The sequence below is a fragment of the Meriones unguiculatus genome, chromosome 5 (genome assembly GCF_030254825.1).
Source record: "Meriones unguiculatus strain TT.TT164.6M chromosome 5, Bangor_MerUng_6.1, whole genome shotgun sequence".
NCBI classification, from domain to species: domain Eukaryota; kingdom Metazoa; phylum Chordata; class Mammalia; order Rodentia; family Muridae; genus Meriones; species Meriones unguiculatus.
Genome location: NC_083353.1, coordinates 109,349,920 through 109,365,453, shown reverse-complemented (window position 1 = coordinate 109,365,453; position 15,534 = coordinate 109,349,920). Strand labels below are relative to the sequence as shown.

Here is a 15,534-nt window from a genome sequence, read left to right as displayed (position 1 = left end):
ATTATGTCAGTGGTGACTATCAAGAGGTGGCGGTGTCAGATGAAGTGGTCATGCCATACTCCTCTGAGAAGGTAGTATCTAAATAAAGATCTGACAGTAAAACAGAATGCACAGCTATTTGGGAAGGGATCATTCCAGGGAGAGGGAAGGGTGACGTTAAAGGAAGGAGCATGGCTGGTGTGTCTGAGAACAGAAAAGAGCCCCCCGTGCAGTTGGGTTTCAGGGGCAGAGGTGAGGCAGGAAGTGGTGGAGAGGAGTACCATGGGGAACTGGGAGAAGATCCTGTGATTTGTTGACGTGGGAACCTGGATCTGAGCTGAAACTAAGCCAAGTAGCCACTGGAGCTTTTGAGAAGGGATGACTCAGGTATGCATTTAACAGCATCCCCGTGGCCACCATGTGCGGAATGAGATAGAGGCCTCCAGGGCAGGGGCTAGCAGAGAGGGGACTCCCTGGAGATGATGGTGACTTATCTTGGCAATAATGGAGGCTATAAGGTCAGAATTCAACATGACATCATTTGCTCAAAGATAAAATGTGGGACATGAGAAAGAAAAGTCAAGAATATTCCAAGTCAATGTAAGAATGGAATTGCCATTTTGCTGATATAAGGAAAACAGCCACATAGAGTAAGGATGAAGAAAAGCAACTCCGACCTTTAGGTTTAAAATGCCTATGCAATGTGCAGAGGAAATGTTGAGTTAGTGACTGGCAGTAACTGAGTTTAAGAGAAAACTTTGACACTGAGCTGCAATTTGGGGGGTCATCAGCATAGAGAAGGTACTGAAACACATTTGTCTGAGTGAAGCCACTAAGGAGAGAGCTTCTAGAGATGAAGTAAAACCAGGAACTGATACCAAGGTTTGGAAACTGGCTGATTGAAAAAGAACCAGCCCCAAAGATTTCCGAAGTGAGACCAGAGGACTAGCAAGAAACCAGAGGGAGAATGTCAATGCCACTGGAAGACCAGTGGGGTGAGGGTGGAAATGTTGGCCAAAGCCTAAGGGTCAGTCATTCTCATTCCTCAGTTCTTGGGTTCTTAGTCTTCCTAGGATGGCCTTAAGCATGATAGAAGGCATCTTCTTCAGCTGGCATGCTTTAGCTGCCAGAGATCTAAGGCCTCATGACTTCATAATGCCATAGAGGAGAGGAAGAGACTCATACAGTTAATACAATGTACCTGTGGCCCAAACAAGACCATATCTTGATCCCATTGTGTCCCCATTCATCGCCATGGCAGCTCCAGGCCTTGCCACAGCAACTGCTTATAGATAGCCTTGACAAAGGAGGAAATGATAGATACTCAAGAGCCGCCCCAAGACCACGCAAGGAAAGACACAAGAGAGGGATGTGTGCAGCTGCCATGTGAGGCAGCTGTGTTGCCTCCAAGTTCCTCTTCTCTCTGGTAAAGACTAGAACAACAATGAGATCTCACCCACTGGCTGCCTCTAGCCTTCCTCTAGACTTCAGTGAACACCCCTTTCCAATGTAACCACTGAAGACTATTGCTGTTGCATATAGCTTGTTATCGTTGGTGGAGATGCCCTGCTGTAAGGGCACAGTCCATTTTCCAGGTCCAATCTCTATTCTGATAGAAGGCATAGAGGGGAAAGCCAGATATAAAGAGATGAGGAACGAGGAATATTGCTCAGCAGGTGCAGGTACTTGCTGTGCACACCTGACAACCAGTGTTCTGTCTCTGAACCCCACATAATGGAAGGAGGAAAGCAATTCCACAAAGTTGTCCTCTGACCTTCATTCATGGTGTGTCTCATGCACCCCTTTCCATATGCACACAAATAAACACAGTTCTTAAAAAGAGAGTTGTGAAAAATGTCTTCTCTTTAAGACATAAAAAGGAGCATCTGTTAAGTATCTACTCATATTGGAATTTCTTTCTTGGTCAGACTGAGCCTTCTGAAACTAACTGTAAGACATATATTTGTTTAGATGAGCAGGTAAAGATGTGTGGACTTACAGTAGAACCAAACACGGATCTTCTACACAGATAAGGGAGATTAAATATTTGTACAAGTGATAGTTGGTAATGTGACTCTGTAGAGTCATTTTGCAATCATCATTAACCAACAGAACCATATGCCTGCTGTGTGCCCTGCAGGACTCAGAATAATGCATTATTGAAATACAGAAACTTGAGGGCCTAGGAGAGCTGCAGGTTGCCCACAGAGGCCCATGTGGCTTGCAAGCATAATCGGAAGATCATTGCTTTACATTAGGTATGTGTCAAGGACATGCACATAGTTATTTGATCTTGGAACAATTTTTTTTAAATCAGTACAGTCAACGTTTCCCTGGATCTAGCTTATGTCCAGGGCTAGTCCCATGTCTTTACCAGTGAGAGAGGTCCTTGAAGGATTTCAGGAGACATACCACTGCCGTTGCTTTCCTTGGTTCTCTTTACTAAGCACTCTGAAGTAAACAGGCTCTAGAAGCCACCCTTCCAGGAGACAGAGGTCATCAAGCTAGCAATTCTACTGAGAGCTCTAAGGCCTGAAAAGTTGCCTTCAGAATTAGGTAATGAAATGGCAGCCCCAGGTGAGAAACCACTTCCTGGACTAATTATTAGAGAGAGAAGTTAGCCTTCTAATGCTGAGTCTCAAACTCTGACAGTTTGTGGATGGGCTCTGGTGAGGTCACTAGGATAGGCCAAAACTAAAGAATCTGTCCAGATACCCTGCGAGGGGGAAATGTAAGTCAAAGTTTTAGCCTTCTCCTCCACCATGAGTAAACAGGCATTTGCTGCAGTTTAGACTCATCTTGTAGTCAGTCAATTCCCCAGTCTGAAAGAAACTCTTCTGCCACAGATCTGCAGGACTCACAAGTAGATAGGCTATTTGGGAGACGGGACATGGGTTGACACGGTGGCTCACTTAGGCCAGGCCAGCTTTGAACTCCTGATCCTCCTGCTTCCTAAGCACAGAGATTACACGCATGTGCCACCATGCCCAACTTAGATAAACTTTGATAAGGTTAACTATCTATCATTTCAAAAAAAAACCCATATATTTGAATTCTGACAGTTTTCTTTGTTTTGGGTTATTTTACACAGACACAGATACAGAGAGACAGAGAGAAAGGAGAGAGAGAAATGTTCAGATTTTTTTTAAAGTTTCTTGACATGGGACTTCTTGCTGCCCCTTAAATCATTTGCTAAAACTAAGTCATCAAGGGCATTGCACAGCCACTGTAGTCATGATCTCAGCAATGCGCTTGTCTACCCTGGACCTGTCTATATGTAGCCAGTCATGATTTGGGGCAAGGTTCTTGGGGCTCCACCCATTCCCTGCTGAATGATTAGCCACTGATGGACCCTGGGCAGTGGGTGTTGTTCTATTCCACTGTGTACCCACTAGTGAGCCCACCAGGGTCCATTGGATCATGCCATACCCATGGCCTCTCAGAGGAGAGCCCTAGTTGACTTCAGGGGATCACAAACCAAAAAGCCATGAACACAGGAAAGGAACTGTGGGAGATGAGGGTTGACAGGTTCAGGAGGGAGAAAAGAGAAGTTGGGGAGTGAGAGTATTCAGAATACATTACAAACTGTTGTCAAATAACAAATTTAAGTAATAATAATAGAAGAAAGGTAGTCATCGAGATAGAGTTTAACTAACCTGGCCCAGGTCTCACTCTGAGGACTTCCACGTGCAGAAATCTAGCACCTCGTGCAGTAGGCCAGGAAGTTAATACAACCACCTTGCTTTGCTGCTGGCCCTTTGCTTAGGAGTAATAGGGCTAGAACAGTCCTCAGTTGCTTACTCTTAAAGTAAAGAGACATGTTTCCGTGCTAGTCAGGCTGGCACTATGAGGAAAGCTTTTGAAATCTCTCTTCTGTCCCAGAGTAGACATCACCAGGTCCCACTTATCTTATAGACAACTCACGTGATTCATGAGATGTGATTGTGGTGCCCAGCTGTTATGTTAACAGTCCCCTAAGACTCTCTCTCATGTACACGCACACACACACAGGCACACATCAGACACGGGACAAGAAACCAAGGGTTCATCTTTCCCCAGGTGGGTCATTAGCGTTTCCCTGTGTTTGTTAGTGTTCACTGAGGTCAGCTGGATCCAACTAGAGAAGAAGGTTGTGTTATCTTCTGTGCCCAGCAGAGGCAGCCGGCGGACAGATGGTAGATGTGAAAGTCAGTTGGGGGCAGAGGGTCCCTGCGGCCAGGTCCCCGGCTTACTCTGCAGTTCTGCACGGATAAGGAAGTTAGGGGTCGGCCGCTATTGATGAGGCAGTGTGCCCATGGGGTTTTTTCCCTCAGGGAGATCCCGTGCTCTGCTGAAAACTGCAGCACTTTGTGCCGAGCCTGTAGAGGGTGTAAAATCATTTATACCTACCTGGGACTTTCACAGTCCCTTCACTTGTCCTGTGAGTTCAGCGTCCTCCTCCATTGATAAGGGAGTTGAGAATATAGAAATGCTAAAATATCCCTCATCCTGGGGAGGTGCTTCCCAGGTCTTACCCCTCACTGAAGAGCTGTCGGCGTTTGAAAGTTGCTGAGTGCAAATCATTCTTTTCCTAGTGTGCAGCCGTGGGTAGGTTTCCCACGTTACAGTGGATGGCCCCACCCAAGTACACACATGGGCAACACTGGACTTAATGGGTTATCCAAGAATAAGACATGCAATTGAGAGGGAAACGTATTGGCGGAATTTAGAGCAGGGGAAATGGTGGATAGATATGTTCATGTTTTGTTATATACAAGTATAAGAATTTCAAGAATAAATAAAAATTACATATACAGTGTATATATTTACCAGTCATATATACATATACATATCTTCATCTTCTAACAGGATGCCCCAACATTGTGTTGGAGTAAAACTAGTAGGAGGCTGAGGAAACCGAAAGGTTGTCCCTTCAGGCCCCACTCAATAATTGATCTAAAACTTGCCTCTCCATACTCCCTTGGTGGTACAGTGAGGGAAAGAGCACCTGTTTAAAAAAAAAAAAACCCTTCTAGCTCTGGTGATCTGCTCCCATGCTCTTGGGTAATATATATTAGCTTTAGCCTTCGGTGTCTGGGTCAGACTTGGAGTGGTCATTCTAGTCTACCAGACTCCTGAGACATTCAGAAATTCTAAAATCCTGCCATCCCTAGACTTCTGGAATTACATGGGGTCTCTGCATGACAGTCTATACCCCCAAAAGCCAACTCCTTCCTTCTTCCAAAGACCCAGTACACACCCTGACTTCTCTGCATGAAAAGTTAAAAGGTTCCCATTTAGCTTTAAACCTACCTCTCCTCTCCTGCTGTTCTTAGCATCTTTGCTTACTGCCCCCTCTACAAAACACACACACACACACACACACACACACACACACACACACACACCTCAGTAGACTACTACACAGCACTTCCTAAATGTGCCTGTGTCTGTTTGCTTATCTGATCCATGTGCTGAGCTATCCATTTTTAGAAGCAGCACCTCCGTAGGCCCAGAACTAGCAAACAGCCTGGAGGGGCATGGGTGGACAGTAAATACTGGTTGAAGGAGGAAGGGAGAAAAGTAGGAAATAAGAGTAAGGCCCTGGGACTGTCTTGTCAGATCTGAAAGCCGAGTAGGCGCTATTTGGTCCAGCTGAGAATATATAATGAATCAGATATATAAATTAATTTTTCATCTTCCAGGCTTTATCTGGCAGCCTTTCATTTACACTTCTCTGGGAGGGCAAGACTATTCCATAATGTTTGCCTTCACGCACTTCTCTTTTTCCCTTTCTTCTCCAAATATGTGAAGGTTTGAGTACTGGAAATAGCTCTCACTTTTTGCTTTGTCTCAGTGACACCAGATAGCCTGCCAGGAATAGCAGTCAGCAAATGGTTAAGAGACTAGTGAGGATAAATTTCCCGTGGCTTCTTTGTATCCAGAACACTGAAGACATTTAAGGCTCGAAAGGCTGGTCCAGCTTCCTTCAAAGGGCACGGAAGTCTGATTCCATCCACTGTGTGGCCTAATGCTCATTTCATTCACTGGCTTGCAAAGGAGATTGATTTATGGAGTAAGTGTAACCACCAGCTGAGACATAATGAGAGCTCTACTATACCTCCTGGATGGAGTGGAAAGCAACCATTTTGGTAATAAATAGAGAACAGCATCTAATTTGCAAATTCCTCTTTCCGTAGCTAAGTTTAATCTGATCAGTGAGACTGAAGGGAATTGTTGATAACCAAAAATTATTTTCCATGTCTTAATCTGGCCAGGAAACTTCACTCCTAATGGAAATGGCATATGGCTCTGGCAATAGTTGGGAATGACATTTATCATTAGACTAACCCAATTGCTGCATACTGAAAAATACGTTTAGACTATAATCTACTTAAAACCAAACTGGAGCTGAAGTCATGCGTTGCCCTGTTCCTGGTTCATAGAATCTAAATCTCTTTCTAGTTAAAACACAGAAATCTGTGAGAGCAGTCTTCCAAGATGTCAGCTTGACCTCACTGAGTAGCTGGCAAAGCCAGATGGCCCACAGTGGGACCCAGATGGTGACCACAAATAATGGTTCTTGACATGATAGAGATCAGGCTGAAAGAGCAGAACACCATCTCTGGCACAGCCATGGCTCAGCTTAAGGTTAAAAAAACAAGACTCCAAGCCCAGTGTGGTGGCACGTTTGGGAGGCTGAGATAGGAGGACTGGGAGTTTGAAGCTATAGACAGACCTGGTTTCAAAAGGAAAAAAAAAAAAAAAATCAAGAGGCACAATAGAGAATCTGAGAAGCCCTCTTCTTCCTGCTGTGCTTACATCTTCGTGTTAGCCAGGGTTTGAGACTTTTCGCAGTCTTCTCAAAAGGCTGTAAGCATGTCTGAAGGAGACCATGCCATGGGTGTTTCTGTTAGCACACAACAGAAACTTCCCGAATATTTTATGTTGAGAAGACAGCAGGAATGAGTGCATTTGAGAACCACCCAGAGGACAGGCAACCGCAGTGATTCTTAGGAGCGACCCCAACACATCTTTTATTGCCACTAAGGGCTTAGATTGCTGCTACCTTTTGAGACAGGAGATATGTGACCCTGCGATTCTGTATGCCATCCTTCATTTTGTTTTGGCCTTGCCCGAGAGACATAGTGTCCAGTGTTGTTTTTTTTAGTATTATGTCTGACAGCCATGATTAATTAAACTCCAGATCTTAGTTGTGCCATCTTTAATCCACACCAAACCCTCCCAGAGTGATGGGATCATCTCTTCATTTTCAGAAGGAAAGGTCAGGTTTAGATCATTTGCTTGAGAATGGATGATTGCTTAACAGGTGGCACACACCAGCTCTCCCAGAGGTGTATGCCCTTGGACCTAAAGTCCATTCTCTGCATCCCTTGCTGGGTGAGACAGAGCCAGGAGGCCCAGGGGAAGTCCTAGAAAACAGGTCAGGAGTTCTGATTCTGGTCTTGACTTCAATATGAATTAGCTCAGTGTCCTCAGACAACCCTTTTCTCCCCTCCCTGAGCCTCAGTTTCTTGCTCTGTAAAGGAACACACAGAACAGCTCAGGATTTCTGTACGTCTTTGGGCTTTCCAACCCTCATAACGACCACTCTGGTGCTGTCCATCTCTTTGAGTCCCCTGTTCCAGAATGAGTGTGTGGTTGGCCCTGGGAGGAGACAGTGCTAATTTATAGAGGATCAATGTCTCCTTCCTGACTAGGTGTCAGGTGGCTGCAAAGAGGAAAGAGCCTAGAGCACCTCTCTTCATCTTTAGCTGAGGTCTGTAACTCTGTAACGTCCCTGTGTTGGTCTGAGGTGCTGTGGGCGGACACTGTTGATGGCACTGTTAATGATCTTTGCATGGTTAATTACTCACTCTAATCTACTTCTCTCTGCCTTCTCATCTGCCTCTTGCTTCTACTGGCACTTATACTTTTGAAAACAGATCTCCTGCCTTTCCCCCATTGGTCGGTTGCCCCAGTGGCCCTCGGAAGCACTAGGCTGTTACAGTACCACACCTTAGGGAAGTTCCTGAGGTTGCTGCTGCAGCTTCATGTTCCTGCTGCAGTTAGAGAGTGCTAGGCCAGCCCCTCCTCCTCCCCTTCCCACCGTTGTCCAGTTGGTCTCTCTACGCCTGACCGCTCCCATCTTTCCCCCTTTCAGCCAGTTATCCATACAGTTATTACTCCCACAATGCAAGAGTACACGGCAACGGAGCTGACCAAATTTGCCCATAGAGCTGCTATTAGCATCTGTATGCCCCACTGTCCACAGACTGGCCCTCCCCTCCCTTCTTTGAAGAGTCTTTTGTAATCCCACCCACCATGACCAGGACTCCATCCTGGTGTGGCTTTGGTCTCAGACACAGACCTCTGGCTCCAAAGGTTCTCTGCATCTTGTCTTCCCCCTTGGCTCCAAGCTGCCGACATGGAGCCTGTGACAGAGCCATCAAATAAGGGACTTCTCCTTCAGTGACCTGGGCACATGCAGGACCCTTACTCTTTTCCTGGTTAGAAAAAAAAAAAAAAAAAAAAAAAAAACCCTATTCATCAAATATACACAGGCACTAAGAGAAGATTTGGCACAACATCTACCTGGCTTCAAACTCCTGGGTAGCTGCTTGCTTTGAAAAAATGATTGCATTTTAAGGCTCAGTTTCCCCATCTATAAGATGGGCCCCTGTAAGACCTCACTCGTGGTATTCTCAGTTCATACATGTGAAACATGAAATAGCATACAGCACATACTCAAAAAGTGAACAGTTAGGATTAAGAGAGAAGCTACCACATTATACACTGCTGAGTGACACTGCCTAAACTAGACATGGGAAATGACATGAGCTAGCCCTGAGCCTAACTGGAAAGGGAACAGGGACACACGTCTTTTCTCTTTTCTTTCACATCATGCCAGATGGGTGACACGTGCTGCTAAGCCCGGGTAAGCAGAAGAACCTAGGAAGAACGTTGTGCTTGAAGTAATTGGCTTCACAGAGGAGCCCTACAAAAAGGGGCCATGCTACCTGCGTGCAGAGGCTCTGTGTCACATCCCTTTGGGCTGCAGATGAGCTGTGTCTGGACCTGTCACTTCTGATGAAGGCAGGCATTATGGGAAAGGAAAGGAGAGGTGCACGCCCACATTCAGCCGCTTTCAGTCTGCTACAGCTGAACTCCCTTCCCGCCTCCTCCTGTTCCAGCCGCCCTCCCGCAGCCCCAGTGCCATCAGGGTGGAAAGGAATTTTCTGCTTGGAAGGCTGGATGCTTATAACCTGCCGGCGTCACAGCAACCCTGGTTTTCTTAGGGTTGTAGTTGGCAGACCCAGGGCAGCCACTGAGACCTCTTCCCAGTTAGCCGCAGCACTAATTATTATGATGACGGTGTTCCACACCTGCGTTGTGCCTTTCTTTAATAAATAAGACCTCTTTGTTTGGACGCTTAATATTCAATCTTGTTTTGTGTTTACCTTGTTGGCTTGAGATCAGCCTGGTGTTAATTGCCTATGCGGCGGAAGTGAAGCTGGCCTGGGCTGACAGAAAGTGGTTGGGAAGGTTCTGGAAGTAGTAACACTTTTTCCCATGACCGTCCTACTTAGACAGGCTGCTGTCACCCAGAATCCCTTGGCTTGTCTCTTCTCTCTCACCGCCTCCACCCTCTTTCTCTGTAACCTTGGGTTCTTCCTAGCCACGCTTTCCTTAGAAAGCCTTTCATTAGTCGTCTAGATGAATCTACCCACGTAAGAGATGAAGGGCATGGGATGTCAGCTTGTCGTTAAATGCCTCAGTACCCCAGAGCTGTGTAGTGTCCATGGCCAGAGGTGCCTCGATGTGTCCCAGACTCATGACACTGGGGGATGGCAGATCCTGATTTCAAGTGGGGCACAAGCCGGCACAGTGAGAGCGCTCTGGCTATGTGTTTGCTTTGCCAGTCACGGAAGCATGGTGAACCCGAGTGCCTATTCTTCTGCTAAAGAAAAGACCATCCCGTGGAATATGCCACCATTCCTCCCAAGAGCCCCTACAGTAGCATCCACAGCCAGGACATCCGCGTCTCTCCCGGCCGGGCTGTGCAGCCCTGCACCGTACTGAGCCGCCACGTATCTTCACAGTGTGGACATGGGCAGGCCAGTTATCTGATATGGCGATAAGCCCTGGACTCATTCTCTGCCACGCGCCGGCTTTCCCCTCAGGCACTTATCTTCCACTGGATTGTCACTGGGGATTAATGTCCTTGCCTGGCCCGCTAGAGGCACATCTGTCAGGTCCTCACAGAGAGTGCTTTTTAGACAGGTGGTTTAAAGAGGTTTTGATAAAGATAGAGTCAGGGTTCAAGAAAGCTGGGCAGGGCATTCAGAGCATCAGAGCAGCACCATAAAGTAGCAGCAGGGGAGATGTTTCTATAGGCCTGAAGGTACAAAAGAGAGAGAGGTTCCTAGAGGCAGAGAGCTTCTGTGTGGGGAAGGCAGTGTGGCCAGACCCATGGCTGTCGGTATCAAGATGCAGCCACTGTGCCCTGCCCAGAAGCAGCAGATGGTAACTGAGCACCATCTTCTCTGGTCTATCCACAGACTCTTGCTAGTGCTTCCCACCGGCCAGCCTCAGAAAAAGACCCTTTGATGTGATCAATAAAGGTTTACAAAGGGCATCATGAGGGATGCACAGACAGCATACAGGGGAAACCTGACAATGGTGATAGTCCAAAACATCGCTGCTGTGGTTCAATAGAATCCGAGTATGAGTTCAGGAAGTTCAAGATTAAGTCCCTAGGCATGAGAAAGTATGGGTTTACTCAAGGAGACAAATCTAACACTTGGGAAAGAAGAAACTTTTTTAAAAAATGATTTAAAAATTAGTTGGTAATACTAGGGAGTGTTTATGACAGTTACCATTTCACAAAGTTCTTTTTTGGAAAATCTTGTTTTGCCATAGCAAAAGATCTTTGAGTAAATCATATCATGATCTTTCTGTAGAGGAGGAAGTGTGAGTTCAGAAAAAAAGTTGAACAACTTACCTAAAGTCATGTGATTCGTAGAGGATGGGACAAAAACTGACATCTAGATTTTTACTTAGTTTCATAGGTGACACAAGTGCCCCAGAAGATGAGCAGGAAAGACTCTGGGTGATGGGTGGTTCTAGAAGCCACCAGGGGATAGAACTGGGCTTCCAAGAATGAATGAGTGGATAGGGGATCAGCACTGCCTGTGACAGTCCAACCAGACAGTGTCTGTGGCTTTGCAAGGCCCAGCAGTGTCCATTACAGGTCTTCAGCTCTGCTCTCTAAAGCGAAGTGACCAATAAAGTGACCTCCTGAAGTGACCATCAGGAGACTGCTACTGCCGAGACCCAGTAAAACTTCATTCACAGGTATGAGTGGCAGGCTAGACTTACTTGGCTTTCAAAGAGCATTTTGAAGACCTACAGGATAAGTGGTGAAGGGCCCAGACCCTCCCAGGAGAAGGGACAGATGCTATATAATGCCAAGTGGACAGAAGCCCAGCGTAGCTATCAAGAAATGGTGAGACAGCTCAGATCACCTGGAGAATTCTTCAGGAAGGATGGAAATGGGTCACAGAGCAGCCTAGGCTGCCTAGCAAAGTACTGCTGAGTTAACTGATGGAAATGGATCGTTTCCCTGATCCTGGAGACTAGAAGCTGAGATCAAGGTGTAGGCTGGGCTGCCTCCTCAGAGGCTGTGAGGAAGGGTCCCATGGTAGGCGTCTCTCCTTGGCTTGTAAGTATTGTCTTCACCTTGTATCTTTCTATGATCTCTCTTCTGTCTCTATCCACAGGCTTTTGTTTTATTTGGTTGAAGGTGTGTTAGATTAGGTGCTGGCCCTGGTGAGCTCATTTTAAAGACCTTGTCTCCCCAAAACGGTCAACTCTAGTTAAGAGGGCTTTCAACATTGGAATGTGGGTTTCTAGGGGGCGTAACTCAACCCATAACAGATGAGATAGCCAAGTTAAAGTGAGTAGAGTCTGTAAGGCAGGGCACTAGGAATCCTTTTATTTGCTAGCCATACTGTCAACAGAACTTTGAGGAAGTAAGTGATAGATATACCATTTTTAATATAAAAATGTAGTAAAATTGGCATCTGGCCAAATAAATGACAAACCTCCACATAGGGGTGGATGGGCCTGAGCCATTACAGCCCTATAGGCTGGTGCCAAGAGTCACCCTGGGACTCCTGCCAACATTGTGCCTCCTGGGGAAATTCACGGCGGTGTCCAAACACCTCCAGTCACTGCCAGTAACTGTGTTGGTGTGGTAACCCTTTCTCAACGGGGAAGGTTACAACCAGCAGGTGAGCGCTCTTGAGTTTTGGTAAGGGCCTAACAACTACATTGCAAAGCGAAGAGAAGACCTTTGTTTGCAAGTCTCATGAGAAGGTGGCCCTCCCTGCTTATGTCATAGGAGAACCTTAGAAAACTCCCTCACCTTGGACAAAGTCAGAGATGTTTAGGGGACCGAAAGGTTTCAGAATTCAGTGTATGTCATCTTTCTCCCAAATCCAATTCATATCCTCTGCTGCTTCTTAGGTGGTGTGAATATATACTAGGCCAGCTCAGATGTCTTATATGTGACTGTTTTTTTGCCTGTACATCTTCCAAGCCTTGAGGTTGGGGAAGAAGAAAGAAAAGAAAGGAACTCCCCAAATAAGGTCTTTTCATTTCCTTTGCTAAGTGACCACATTGACATTTTCCTTTACCAAAACAAAAGTTACTGTGACTCTCAAACCTTTGTCAAACCCCTTCCCAATAGTTTTATTTTTCGCTCATGTGGATTCATTTGTCCATCTTTCAATGTCCATCTTCCCATGTTGATGTTGTGGTGACTGAACAAGATCCAGTCGCTATCTAAGGGGAACACGGGTATCAATTCGCTGGCACAGTCTGGATCAGCTCTGCCACTGGGGGCTTTGTTTCATGAGGATCTGTCCAGAAGCAAGATCCTCTGCTTTTATGGGGAGTTGGCTTCCTGAAGAGGAGGTCCATGATCTGTAAGCCTCCCTGTTGACCACAGCTTCAGAAAGGTTGCCAGATGAGCTGTGCCACCATACTTCAAAGACATCACGTGGTGTCTCATGGTCGAGTCCCAGCAGTGCTGTGGATAAGATTTCTGAGGTTTTAAAAGCCCAAACACGCTAGGGAACACCAGTCTTGAGCAACATCTTATATCCAATATACCTCCCCTGAGGTATATTATTGTGCAGTCTCCACATTATCTCATGGGAAAATTATATGTGGAGATTATTGTAATTTATTACAATTTCCACGGCATCTGCTCGGTTGTTCTCCAAGTGAGCTGAGAGACAATAGCTGTGAACCTCTCCTGAGACTAGAAACAGACTACCAAGTACCATTCAAGCAAGAGTGGCCCCTGAGAGTAGATGTTTAGAGGGACGGGGGTTAGAACAGACTAACTCAAGGCTGAAATGAGCTGTTGGCAAGATATTGCCTGAGTGGGCATGATAGCTCTTAGCTAGCTGGGAGGCTGAAGAAGGATTCTTTAAGCTCAGGAGCTCAGGCATCCTGACAGTATCATAGGACCTCATGTGTTAAATAAAAAAGAAAGAACAGAAGCTATCCAACTCATTTTAGCCATTGCTGCTAAGAGTGATGCCAACCGTCACTTACAATGACAACTGTGGATGGTTTTCTTAAGAAATCTTTATTTTTTTTGTTTTGTTTTGTTTTGGAAGCTTCTTCCCAAAAATCCCAGAGATCCATGTTTGGTGAGAGCTCCTGTTAGCAGCAAAACCAGATAATGAGCTTCATCTCTAAGCTGTATTCTTTAGCATCTTCTTTCAAAATGGCTTCAGGTTGGGCTGGGGAGATGGCCCAGACAGTGTGTGCCATGCAAGCATGAGGACCTGAGCCTGAGCCCCAGCACCTGCACCAAAAGTGGGCGTGGCAATGACCGCTGGTGGTCCTAGTGCTGGCAAGATAGAGACAAATGGACACCTGGGGCTTGCTCGCCAGCCATCCTAGCCAAATTAGCAAAGTCCAGGTCCCAGTAGACACTTGAGATTGACCTCTGACCTCCATCTACACACAGCTATAACAGCACACACATAAACAGGTACCCACACCAATACATTACACAGACACACACAGTATTTTACAGAGAGTATGTCCTTACCTAGTCTGGAGAGGCACAGACAATCACATTGGAGTGGGGTATCCTCTGGCCCCTGAGTTCCTCCCCAAGTTTCAGCCAACCGTCTTAGCAGAGTAACCATAGCTGCACAAGCTTTCCAGCTCACCGTTGGGGGAAGTGTCTCACAATTGTGATTTTTGACCTGAAAAAAAAAATGCTCCCTGGAAGTTTCCCTTAAGGCAGCCACTGTCACCCTCTTGTGTGACTCCATAAGTCACAGTTTTGTGTGATCCTTTACTGGCAGGAACACAGGCTTTGCTCTAAGCTGTTTTTTTGTCTTTGTTTTTTATTTTTTTTAAGCTGTTTTATTCTCCCTTGTGGAATAAACTATCATAAATGCTCCTTTCTGGTGAGGGATGATCATTTCAGCTAGGAACCTTTAAGATGTGACTTGACCCACAGAAAAGATTGAATGGAGATCATGCAGGCCACGCAGGAAACCGAGCCAGAGCTTCTGCCAAATCCCGTCATGAGCATCCAGCCCCAGTCACATCTGATTACATCTGAACACACACATATTCATCAAGATCTTCTTATGGCCTTTATCATACAGTTGTTTCTGAAACCGAATAAGATGTGACACTCCGTGTCAAGCCAAACGCTGGCTAATGCTGCTATTTGACAGGCCTTTGAGCTTTGAGCAACAGACCGCAATCCTCGTATCCCCACCCCCACTGCAGGAGCCTGTGGAGGCTTGGCCACAGGCAGCCTTCTGTTTCCTTTTCACACCCCCACTAAAAGCATGGTCCTCGTGGGGCTCTCCTCGCTCTCGCTCTCGCTTTGACTCTTGTTCTTGCTCTACAATATAGCTCTCTAAAAGGGAAATGGGGGCCAGCTCGCTTCTAGTGCCTGATTCAGGTAAGGAGGGATTTTTAGAGGAAAGAGAAGCTCCTACACTGATCTGAGAGTCGCTGTTTATTCTGCACTGTGTGTTGCAGATGAGTGTTTTGAAGACCAGTGACATGGAACTTACTGTATGTTGGCGATAAGTTTGGTCCCTTTTTAAGAGGAGTTCAGACTTCGGAAACCCCACTAACAAGAAATATGATCCCTGCTAACAAGAATAGAGACTGAGTTTCAGGACACTAGGATGAAAGATGCTCCCTTCACAGCCTCCCTAGTGAACTGGGGGCACTTGCCTGTTCCTCATCAGAGTTTATATTTCCTTGTAGGACTGTCTGGTAGCTTCCTACCTCCATCCACCGCCACTCTTCATTAGTAAACTGTGATCAGTACAAGCCCATCACTTATCTCCAACAGCTGCCTCTGTGGCTTCAGAGAGGCACACATGTAAGAGTGTTACCAAGAGAAACAGCCTTCCTGAGGAGTTAGCTAAAGCATTGGCTCTCAGGACCTCAGGGCCTAGCGTAACAGAAAATGTCCTGTTCTCAGGTACTGGAAGATCCTTCACTCTTTCCCTTAGC

General features: G+C 46.2%; 1 protein-coding gene across 5 annotated transcripts in view; it reads left to right on the top strand.

Annotated features, from left to right (window-relative positions):
- Positions 1 to 15,534, top strand: part of Cacna1c (calcium voltage-gated channel subunit alpha1 C) — a 483,983-nt gene that overhangs the window by 342,964 nt on the left and 125,485 nt on the right. The gene's annotated exons all lie outside the window — the stretch shown is intronic.